Consider the following 13039-nt stretch of genomic DNA (forward strand, 5'->3'; position numbering starts at 1 on the left):
CGTTGATTCCAAATAGTTTTGTTGTATTTGACTTTTGAGTGTTACATTGCTTTGGAAAAATATAGGGTTGTCACATCATCCTCCTGTTAGAGGGAATGTCGTCCCGAAAGTTGATCTAAGACAGAGTTTACGGGTTAGGAAAAATATGTGGGTACTTTTTTTTAATCTGATCCTCGCGTTCCCAGGTGTATTCAGGTCCTCGCTTGGCGTTCCAGTGGACCTTTACAATAGGTATGCGGCTTTGTTTGGTTCTTTTAATTTCCCGATCCATGATCTCTACTGGTTCTTCTACGAATTAGAGATTCTCATTTATTGCAATTTCGTCCAGAGGGACGACGAGGGTCTCATCGGACAAGCACTTCTTTAGGTTTGATACGTGGAAGGTAGGGTGTACGTTGTGGATTTCCTAAGGCAATGGAAGTTTGTAAGCCACCGGACCGATCCTGGCAAGGATCTTGAATGGTCCGATGTACCTTGGGTTTAGTTTCCCACGCATTCCAAAACGTATTAATCCTTTCTAGGGCGAGACTTTTAGTAGGACACGGTCTCCAACCTGGAATTCCAAGGGTTTCCGTCTTTTATCCGCATAACTCTTTTGTCTCTCCCTTGATGCCTTCAGTCACTCCCGGATCTGGACAATCTTTTCCGTAGTTTCTCTTATGATTTCTGGCCCAGTGAGATTGTTGTCCGTTGCTTGTCCTCTTGCTAGTTGTGTGTCACCCACTTCAGCCCAGCATAGAGGTGATCTGCACTTACGACCGTAGAGGGCTTCGAACGGGGCAACCTTGATGCTAGTGTGGTAGCTATTGTTGTACGAAAACTCGACCAATGGTAAATGGGTGTCCCATGCCTTGCCAAAATCGATTACGCAAGCTCTCAGCATATCTTCTAGGGTTTGTATGGTTCTCTCACTCTGGCCGTCGGTTTGTGGGTGATACGCAGTACTCATGTCTAGTCTCGTTCCTAGAGCTCTTTTCAGCGACTGCCAGAACCTTGAGGTGAGTCTACTGTCTAGGTCCGAGATAATGGATATTGGCACCCCATGCAACCGTACAATCTCCCTAAGGTATGTTCTAGTTAGCTTCTTCAATTTATCCGTTTCTTTGATTGGTAGGAAGTGCGCGGATTTAGTTAACCTGTCGACGATCACCCAGATGGTGTTGAGTCCGCTTTCCGTCTTGGGTAATTTGGTTATGAAATCCATATTATCCGCTCCCACTTCCATTCGGGTATTTCTGGTTGTTGTAACAATCACGAGGGATTTTGGTATTCCACCTTGACTTTGGCGCACGTCAGGCATTTGCTTACGTAGGTAGCAATTTCAGCTTTCATGTTCGGCCACCAGTACAGTTTCTTGAGGTCCAAATACATCTTATCAGAGCCAGGATGTAGCGAGTATCGTGTATTATGGGCTTCGTTCATGATGATTTCTCTGAATCCGCCAAACTTAGGTGTCCAGATTCGATCCATGAAGTAACGAACTCCATCACTCTTGACTTCAAGATTCTTATCCATTCCCCTTAAGGCTTCCCCTGTCACATTTTCGGATTTCAAGGCTTCTATTTGGGCTTCCTTGATTTGCATGGATAGGTGTGAATGGATTATCATAGTTAGAGACTTCACTCGGCGGCCCGAGTATTCCTTTCGGTTGAGTGCGTCAGCCACCACGTTAGCCTTTCCGGGATGATATCGAATTTCGCATTCGTAATCATTTAGTAGTTCTACCCACCATCTTTGTCTCATGTTGAGTTTTTCTGCTTGAGGATATGCTGGAGGCTTTTATGATCGGTGAAGATTGTACATTTTGTGCATAGAGATAGTGCCTCCATATCTTTAGAGAGAAAATGACTGCTCCTAGCTCGAGATCATGTGTTGTTTAGTTTACTTCGTGCGTCTTTAGTTGTCTTGAGGCGTAGGCGATGACTTTCCCTCGTTGCATCAGAACACACCCAAGTCCTTGGTTTGACGCATCACAATAGACCATGAAGTCCTCTATTCCTTCTGGTAAGGTTAGGATGGGCGTACTACATACGGCTCGCTTTAGTGTTTGAAACGCGATGTCTTGTTTTTCTCCCTAGTCGAAGGTCACACTCTTCTAAGTTAGGGTGGTAAGTGGCATAGAAATCTTCGAAAAGTTTTGTATGAACCTTCGGTAATACCCGGAGAGTCCCAAAAATTGTCGGATTTTGGTTGGGGTTCTTGGAGTCGTCCAATTCTCTATTGCTTTGATCTTGGAATGATCCACGTGTATCCCCTCTTTGCTTACTACGTGACCTAGGAAACCTACTTCCTGAATCCAAAACTCGCACATTGAAAATTTTGCATATAGCTTTTCTACCCTTAATGTTTCCAAGACTTGGCGAAGGTGTTGGTTGTGTTCTTCCTTGTTTCTTGAAAAGATGAGTATATCATCTATGAACACGATCACCAATTTATCCAGGAAGGGACGACATACTCGGTTCATCAAGTCCATGAACACCGCTGGTGCATTTGTCAATCCAAAGGGAATCACTACAAACTCATAGTGACCATAGCGTGTTCGGAATGCCGTTTTGGGGATGTCTCCTTCCAGCACCCGCAGTTGGTGATAACCAGATCTTAGATCGATCTTTGAGAAGTAGCTTGCTCCTTATAGTTGGTCGAACAAATCGTCTATGCGCGGCAGGGGATATCGGTTCTTGATCGTGAGTTTGTTCAGCCCCCGGTAATCGATGCACATGCGAAAGGATCTGTCCTTCTTCTTCACGAATAGGACCGGTGCTCCCCATGGTGAAAAAGCTTGGTTTGATGAAGCCTTTGCTCAGCCGCTCGTTTAATTGACTGGACAGTTCCTGCATCTCGGCCGGGGCTAGACGGTACGGCGATTTTGCTACTGGAGTAGCTCCGGGAATTAAGTCGATTCTGAACTCGACTTGGCGTTCTGGTGGGATCCCTAGAAGATCTGCTAGAAAGATGTCTGGGAAGTTGCAGACTTCCGGAATGTCTTTAATGTTCTTCTATTCTCGTTTCTTGTCTACTACGTGGGCTAGAAAGGCATGATATTCCTTGCGAAGATATTTTTGTGCTTTAACACAGGAGATGATTTGTAAATTTGTACTAGGTTTGTCACCATAAATGACAAGAGTTTCGCCGTTTGGCAGATTGAGGCGAACGACCCTTTCATGACAAAGTATATCGGCATGGTGAAGGCTTAACCAGTCCATACCGATGATGACATCAAAAATTCTTATTGAAATGGGCATAAGATCGATTTGAAACAAGTGCTCGTTCAAATTTAATGTGCACCCCATGTACATATCGCTTGCGCTTTTCGTTTTACCGTTTGCCATTTCTATAGTGAATATTTTTTTGAGTGGTTGGGGTTTTTGATTAAGTAGGTGTTTGAATTTATGACTCACAAAACTTCTCTCCGCACCGTAGTCAAAGAGTATGCATGCATAAATGTTTTCGAGGAGAAACGTACCCGTAACCACCGTGGGGTCTGCTATTGCTTCATTTTGTCCTATCGCCAGCACTCTTCCTACACCGCTGATATTCTTTTCCTTGGGTCAATCCCTCTTGAAGTGCCTAGTTTCTCCACACGCATAACATGTCTGGCTTACTCCAGTACCAGGAACTTGAGTTATTGGTCGCGCCGGTGCCTTACAGAAACGGGCAGTGTGCCCTTTCCTGTTGCAGTTTTTACAGTGCATTTCTCGGCAATTACCGTGGTCATGGTAATTGCATTTGTTGCACTTTGGCAAGTTCCCAACATATTGTTTCGTTGGCCCAGGGGTAGTAGGAGTTGTAGTGGGGGCAGTAGCGGCATGGACCGCCACCATTTGTTTCTTTGAAGGTTCTTGCGAAGTTTGCCCTTTTCTCTTGTTCCAGAACTTCTTCTTGCTGTTGTTGTTCGCATTGTTGTCATTGTTGTTGCTTCCTTTGGTTGGTTCGGCGACGACGGTCGTGACACTTTGACAGACACCATGATCAACGAGAGATTGCGCTAGTTCCTTGGCACTGTTGAACGTTGTGGGTTTGGAGGCTAACACACTCCCTCGAAGTTGGGGTGATAGTCCCCAGATATAGCTTTCTACCTTTTTGCTTTCCAGGATCATCATTCCTTGGCAAAGTATTATCAAGTCACTGAATCTGTTGGTATAGCCTGTGATGTCTGAGCCTACCATCGTAAGGCCCCACAGCTCCTGTTCGAGCTTCTGAATCTCGCCTCTTGGGCAGTACTCTCGTAGGAGCATTTGTTTCAGGTTTTCCCAACCCATGGAGTTCGCCACTACTAGGGTTAGTGTCTTGATGTGGCCGTTCCACCATGTTAGGGCTCGTCCGGAGAAAGTACAGGCGGCAAATTTTACTTTGCTTTCTTCGGGGCACGCGCATATTTCGAACACAGCTTCCATTTTATCTATCCATTGGGATAGAGCCATCATTCCCCCAGTCCCATTAAAGGGAATAGGTTTGCCGTTGGTGAAGTCTTTGTAAGTACATTCCCCGGAACGGCCTTGGCTTTGGCCATTTGTAAAGCTGTTTATTCCTCCTCCTGACCCATTGTTACTCATTTGTGCCATCGCTGCGGTTATAGCAACTGTTACAGCAGTTGTTACAGCAGCTTGGAACATAGCTGCATCCATAGTTGGAGGTGGTGGTGGAGGTGGTGTTGGAGCTGAGTTTCTGCATGATGATCTACGAGGAGGCATGTTCTGGTAGGGAAATAATAATGAAGACTATAAGTTTCTAATGATTTGACAATCGTGCACTAGAGGGTTAGTTATATCTTGTAATTTGTTTTGAATTTAGTTAATGGTTTCGAAGTAGATATAGCAATTTAGATAATCCGATGAGTTACGAGAGGTATGTAAAGAAATACTTCATATATATATATATATATATATATATATATATATATATATATATATATATATATATATATATATATATATGTCACACATACGGTGCGTTACATTATGCTTCGTGGTTAGGAAAGTTTGACCTATCTAAAGGTCTCTGATTACAAGTTCAAAGAAAGTAAGAAAAACTTTATCCGAGGTCCTATTCTATGTCAAAATTGTTGGAGTTGGGCAAGTCCTACTTGCGGCGTGTTGTGCGTTTCAACCAAAGTAAAATGTTGATATCGAATAATGATAATATAGAGGTTGTATTTAAATCTATATAAAGCGATACGTTTTTCTTGTATTGTACTTGTATTCCCCCCCTAAAACATGAAAAGACTTGAAAAGTAGGGGTATGAACTCACTTGTTCGGTTTGAAGAGAGTGAGACTAGAGTCGAGCAGAACTTCAACTGGGGAAAGCTGCGTCTTCAAGCTTCTCGGGGATCTCGGTAGTGTAGAACCTTCGTCGGGGACCCGAGTGTAGAACCGAGGGTGTCGGGATGGCCACTGGAGCTTACAAGTGTGTGAAAGTGAGTGAGACTTTGAGAAAAGTGTGCCAAAACCCGGAGTTGATGCCCTTTATTTATAGGGTTGAAAGTGTGAGTACGCTGGGCGTACCACCGGAGTATGCTGGGCGTACTTCGGTTACACTGGGTGTAAATTTGCGTCATGGCTTACGACTCGAGTCTAGCTAAGTGTAGAGCCTGCAGCCGATGGGACTCGACCCTGCACCTGAGTACGCTTTGAATTACGCTGGGCGTAATTCAGGCTTCTATCTTCTAAATTCCGTAACTTTCGCGTATGGGCTCCATTGTTCGCGTTCTTTATATCCACGCATAGGTGAGACTATGCTCTAAACCTCTGATTTAGACTCCGTTGGCTAGTTTTGATTTATTTTTAATATTATGTTTTTAATAGGCCGGGACTGCTAAAGTCCGTTTAAAATTCATAACTTCTTTATCCGACGTCTGTTTTCGTTTGTCTTTTTATCATATTACTCCTGTTGTGGAGACCATCAACTCTGGTTTAGGTTGCGTTAGCTAAATATTGTTCGATCTTTAATTCGAGTTCTTAGCTCTCTACTGCTGTTATGAAACTTAGAAAATTCGTAACTTCTTCATACGAGGTCCAATTTGGGCGATCTTTTTATGGATATTTACGGTTTAACGAACTCTACGACTTTTGTTTAGATACTTAAGGCTAAAATGCATTTTATTGGAATTCCACTTTTTACGTATAATAATGTTTTATCGGGTGTGCCGTGAATATTTGAGTGGTCATAATTTCTTCATTATAACCCAGTTTCGAATGTTCTTTATGTTTTTGGAAACCTTGGCATGATATCTAATATTTGATGCATCCCAAATTTAGATTTTTGAACACTTTATTTTTGAGGTTAATTTTGTTGATTCCAAATAGTTTCGTTGTATTTGACTTTTGAGTGTTACATTGCTTTGGAAAAATATAGGGTTGTCACACTGATATACCCCAATAATCTAGAACTTCCGAGATACTCCTTACTTTAGGTGAGCAGACTATTATTCATAGAGAGGATAGATTTAGATTATGATTAATTATTGTTTTAGAGGGATTGAGAAGTAGAAGGTTGCATATGCTGTGTACCTGGTTGGATTGTTAATCACACAAAGGAGACAGCATATGGCTAACAGATAAGAAGAATTTCATAGATATAATATGTATAGAAATAGATTTGCATATGTTGCAGTCCAGGTCGGATCTCTTCCAATCACGTAAAGGAGGCAACATATGACTAGCAGTAAGAAAGAAAGAAAATAATTTTCTACAGACCTACTTTATTGGAATTCCCCAGTACCTCCATCAATACCAGAATTAAGGACAGAATCCGTACATCGAGGACAAGTTAAACCACAGTTCTAGATACAGGTTCTTTAGTGTGACTGGTGGATTCTCATGTATATCTCCCTGCTCAACCTATCCGAGCGTCGTATTGTCAGGCTAAACGGATCTATCTAGGTCAAGATTTGTCAAGTCATTTGATTTATTAGGTTCATCTTTGCCTAGTCAAGCCCATTAAATTCTTCATGTCCACCAGCGCATCGAACACAGAGCCTAGACAATTCAGCTTTGGTACTTTACACAAACTCAGATTACCCGTTATCACTTGTTGATATCACTTCCCAATAATAACTACTAATGAAAAACTATTAAGATAATGAAGAATTGTCATTAAAACGAATCAGATTAAGGTAAACTCAGGAGTATAGAGAAGAAAACTCAAACCGTAAGTCACTGATTGAATTTGCATCCAAAAAGTCTGAGAACAGCACAAATAAACTCAGAATAGATCCGAAAATTCTTCACATCGTTAACCACAATACCCATGAGTGACCCCCTCCTTTCTTCCTTTCCCACAAATGACACATATTCTCAAACAAAATTCCGAGTGTTGTATAATTGAGAGATACCTCCTATCATGTGCCTGTAACAACCACTATCAACAAACCGAAGTCTGATGATATGCTTCCATAGCTGCTCCGACATAGAGCAGGATCAGTTGGTCTTTGGAACCCAGTCCATTTTGAAACTGGGTCGACCTTTGTCATCTTTGCAAGGTACTCTCTCCCATGACATATCCTGCTTATCACAAACAGAAGATGTGGAAACGTTAGAGTCATTAGGTGATTTGGAAGATTGAACCTTTGAAACCCATTTGTAGTTAGGTTTAACCCATTTCTTTTTCGATCTGATGGGTGCCTTGACACTTGATTTTGAACTTGAAGCCGATCGTCGAGATGACTTTGACCTAACCGGTCATGGCTTCAATGGAGCATCTCTTGGATTGGGCTTCTTGGCCGGCATTCCCTTCTTGTCCTTGGGATTTGATTTCTTGGTCTTTGTGGCATTCCAGTCATTATTGTCTGAATGTGGCCTTGAAGGGCTTCTTTTGGGGTATCTCCCTCTTGGCGCATTCTGCCACCCGTGTGCATAGTAGTGAACGTATGCACGATTAGGACAATTTCTGGAAATGTGTCCAGGTGTTCCCCAGTGAAAGCATGTATTTTTCTTCACTGTGGAGTTGTTTCTTCCTGTCCCTGGTGGCGTATCCTTCCCTTGTCTCTGGTTATTCCCACATGCACACTTACAACAAGCCGTCGGCTTCGCTTGTTTTGGAGGCCTGTATTTACTAATAGCAGGTTGATCAGAAGCAAATGAGTTCGAAGCAACAAACTATGAGTTCAAGAAGACATTGGTTTATTCAATAGTGTTCTCCATGTTCTCATCTTCCGCTACTTTACCTGCACAGGAAGTAGAAACATCAGTATGCTTCACCTTAACACCCTCAGTTGCCCTGATTGATCAGTCTTAACTGAAGCTGGAGCAGTGGTTTGGCCATACTGAGCAGGCATTTCCTCATTGGTGTCAAGGGGTGGGTTATAGTTGTGATTAAAAGGAGGTGGCACACTGTGATACCCTAAACCCTTGGTTTGATTATCTTTAAAACTCAATTGTTTTTCAACTAAAGACTCGACTGTCTTACTTGACGTAGTATAATTTTTTAAACTAACATCTATTTTTCCACACTTAATTTTCAAAGCGTCAAGTTCTTCAGTTACAACAACAAGTTTTTTTCTTAATGTGATCGTAATTTTCACACTTGTTGCTGTAATCTTCTTGTAATTTCCTAAAGTCCTTAGTCTTGGCCTCTAATTGTGCTTTTAAGGGTTTTTGACCTTTCCTTAGAGTATAGCCTTCGTATTTTAGGTCCTCATTTTCCCTTTTTAATAAATCGATTTGATCTCGGAGAAATTTAATAGTAGCTTCACAAGATGGAGTACATGAAACTTTATTTACCGGAATTGATGTGAAACTCATTTTTCCTTTATTATTATTATTATTATTATTATTATTATTATTATTATTATTATTATTATTATTATTTTATATTGATTGCCCTTTGACTTAAAAACCGAGAAAGTCAACCTTAAAAGTCAAATTTAAAAAGTCAAACTAGAAAAGTCAAACTTAGAAGTCAAACCAAAAAGCTAAATTTGAAAATTTAAAAGTTAAACGAAAACGTCAAAGATTAAAGTCAAAGGTCAAACTTGAAAGTCAAAAGCAAAATATTAAGGTCAAAAGTTAAAAATAAAGTCTAAAATTTAAAACTAAATTTTTTTGGATGAAAATGGAATTTAAAAATAAAAGGAATTGATTTTTGGGCTGATTTTGTCAAAATTGCGAAACTTGCAAGCGAGAAAGACTGGTTATGTTTTAAAATTCGGAGGAATGACACAAGGAGCTTGCTAGCTCAGATGGTAAGGTGCTTTGTTTCTGAGCTGGAGGTCTCGAGATCGATCCCCGACACCCTCAATTCGTTCCCCTTTTTTTAATGCGAAGGTTTCTGTGCGAGGATGGCTGTTGTGTGAGGACAAAGCCGTGAAGCCGAGAACGATCTGGTAAGCCGTGAAACCAAGCCGCACACTCCAGGTCGCACACACCGAGCCGCACACTCCCTAGCTGCACACCTTTAACCATTTGCTCTAAAACTCGATCAAAAACTCGTTTTTATGAAAAATGCAAAGATGAAACGTCCCTTATTTTTTCAGAGATCTATCCAAAAACATAATTACCTTTTCAAAATAAGTTCAAATAAGCTCCAGATCTGACAAAATTGATTGATACAAGCTTGCTCTGATACCAATTGTATGTCCACAAATTGCTTGTGTATCAATCAGATCCAATTGATGGTGTGGAATCTCAATCAATTGGATGATGTCAGATCAAATAGAAGAGAATGAGAAGAAGAATTAAGATGAATCTAATGATTTATTGATGATATGAATTATACTCCATATAATAGATTCTCACACACACTATTCTTTTCTCTAACTTTCTCTCTCTTCTCTAGCTGTACACTCCCACATGCACTCCTCTATTTATAGCACTCCCAGCAGTACACGAGTGTACAGCTGCACACGCGTGTACAGCCGTACACAGGGTGTGCGGCCGCATACACATGTGCAGCCGTACACAGCCACAAAATTACATATTACATTATAGAAAAATATATTTTCCTAGAAAAGTAAAGTATAAACCATATTTTTGACCCAACAGAATTAAAGAAGATAATGGGGATGGGTAATTGGGTTGATTGTTTGTTAATTAAATATTATAATTATATTAGTATGGTTGAAAACCCTATATGCTCACCAGGCTCCCCAGCCTGACCCTCTCAGTTTTCTTTGTATCACCTGATCAATACGAAGACTTATTTCACTAAGAGATTAAAGGAAATGAAAATCATTAGTGTAATTAAATGAAAGTTCTATTTACGCTTATGTGTCTGTATCGGAACATGACATCCCGAATCTTTTTACTAACATACATTTTTACGGAAATGCTTTGATAAATCTTTATCATATTCTGGGAACAAATTCCAGAACACTTTTATGTAAAATGTTACTCTGATTTTCGAACAAGCATAAACAAATCGGTCTTTTCTGGCCGTAAATTTGGGGATGTCACAATTTGTAGTTAACTTTTCAATATCAATAGTAATGTTTATGTAGGTAATTGTTTTTTGGTGACACAAATATCCTTGGGTAGGATAATATGGGAACAATTATAGAGTCGATTGAAAACCATATTTGAAAAGCTTATGAACTTATTAATCCTGTCAAAGTTAAAAAAACCTAAAAAATTCACTTATAGCCTAAGTGTGTATCTATTTGCTTTTAAGGTAAAATACAATTTATAATTGTTGGGCTGAAGTTCTGTTTTGTATTGCGTCTTTTGGGCTCGTAGATTAGCCTTGTATTCTCCGGTTTGGGCCTGTCCAACCGAGAGCCTTTTATGTATTGTATATAAGTTATCGCTTGAATGCATATTAGGTTAAGATTCAAGATTTTTGTTTTAGCATTCCAGAGTTTACGATATTGCTCTCTTGTAATCTTCCAATCCTTTACAGTTGATGTTCTTAATCGAGCTCTTCTAAGGATTTTATTTAATCATTCAACACGTTTGATTCAAGCTGTTTGTTCTTATTATTGCGTTCTGCCTTGTTATTTATATTGTGTTCTTGCAGTTTCATATTTATATACTTGTTCACGATCTAATCGATCTTTATAGATTAAAAGTTATTGTTTTAATCTCATCAATTGGTATCAGAGCAGGAGGCTGTGTAATCGATACACTTCTTTTCTGTGAAAAAGATTTTCATTAGGGTTTTCCGCAATCATCGATATTTATTGAGCCGTCATCTTAATTGACGTATCTTAGTATTTATTGTTTTGCCCTAATCTGCTTTATTACAAGTCTGATCTTTGAACAGGTTATTACGATCATTATGGACGCAACGCAATCAAACCCTATTAATATTTCCAACAGCATTGGTTCGACGACAAAGATTCCAATCTTATACACCCATGACTATGAAGTATGGGCACATCATTTTGAAGATTACGTGATTGGATCGGAGGACAATGGTTTTCTCATATGGGAAGCCATTATCAATGGACCATTTTCTCATTCCGCGACATCCAGAGTTATTAAGACGCAAAAAGAATACAACGATTTGCTCAAGGACGTGACGAATATTGCGCAGGATGAGAAAGATAAATTCCAGTGCAATATTAAGGCACTAAGGTTGATCAGATTCGCCCTTCAGTCCGACACATTCAGACTAGTCAGCTCATGCACTACGGCGAAGGAAGTGTGGGATAGACTTCGCGAACTGTATTCAACAGACGAAGATCTTGAACACTCCATCCAAACCTTGCTTCTATCTGAGTTTGGAGAATTCAGGCAAGGGGCCGAAGAAACCGTAACCCAGACGTTTGATCGCTTCAATCATCTTCTCAGCAAGATGATCAAACACGACATTGAAAGGAAGCTCATCGAACAAAAGGTTACTTTCTTGAACGGACTGAGATCGGAATGGAGAGCAGTAGTTTCCACAGTCAAAGCCCATGAACAGTTTAAATCATACTCTTTGGCGAAACTGGTGGGTATTCTAAAGTCCCAAGAGAAGATTGTTGTTCAAGAGAAGAACGTTGTGTCTAGTCTTGGTTCGTTGGCCCTCCTATCTAAAAGTAAAGCCGTGATGGAGGATGAAGAGCTCAACTTGGAAGAATATGACCTCACAACTGAGGATTATGCCATGATGGTATCCAATCCTAAGAGGTTCATAAAGAAAAGATTCCCCAGCAACAAAAACCGAAACTGGCAGGGGAGTTATAGCTCTGAAAAGGCAAACAATGAACCGAAGGCTGAGGAGTCCAAGAAGGAACCGAAGGCAGATGGCGATTCCGGAGTAAGCTGTTTTTACTGTGGTGGCAAGAACCACTATGCTAAGGACTGTGTTCTTAAAAAGATGGCTGAAAAGGATGACGGAAAGGATGAGGAAGCCGTACTGCAGAAGAGGTTGGATGAGTTGAGGAAGAAAAAGTCTACCGCTAACCCTTCTATTAATGCTCTGATTGTGCAGGGTTCGGTTAATAACGATGAGTTCGGTAGCACCGAAGTTTGGTCTACTGACTCAGAAGACGAAGAAGTGAGGAAGCCTACTCATGGAAAGGCTTATATGGCTAAGGAGGAAAGCAGTGGTGGAAAATGCTTCATGGTGTCAAGCGCATCTCAAATGAGGGGATACAATACCGATGGAGGAAGCAATGGACCGAAAGTGCAAGAAGATATGTGCTTCACAGCCAAACCACTCAGCCAACAGTTCAATGAGCTTGATGAACTGATAAAAAAGGTACAATCTGTTTTTATTTCATCTAAAGTACCATCATCCTCATATGAGAAAGAACTAAAAAACGTTAACACAAGAATTTCTCATTTAGATAGTAGCTTAACTCAAACTAGAGTCACCAATTCTAACCTGACTGATCAATTAAGCAGGGTGGCGTCGAAGAGTGAGGAGCGGCGTATGTGGATTGAGTTAAAAGAGTCGGAATTAATTAAAGTCAAAGACGAAAACATTTATTTGCAGAGAGACAATTTGAAATTGTTAAAACAACGAAATGTTTTTTGTTTAATAGCTAAACGTTTATATTCCAATATTACTCAGCTGCACTTGGACTGTGAGATAGGCAAAAAGATCCACCGTATGATTTTACCATTCCTAGAATTTAAGGAGGATGAAATCGATGCCGAAGCTTACAATTGTGAGAGT

Source organism: Lactuca serriola, chromosome 9 (genome assembly GCF_051521515.1).
Source record: "Lactuca serriola cultivar US96UC23 chromosome 9, Lser_US96UC23_V15, whole genome shotgun sequence".
NCBI classification, from domain to species: Eukaryota; Viridiplantae; Streptophyta; class Magnoliopsida; order Asterales; family Asteraceae; genus Lactuca; species Lactuca serriola.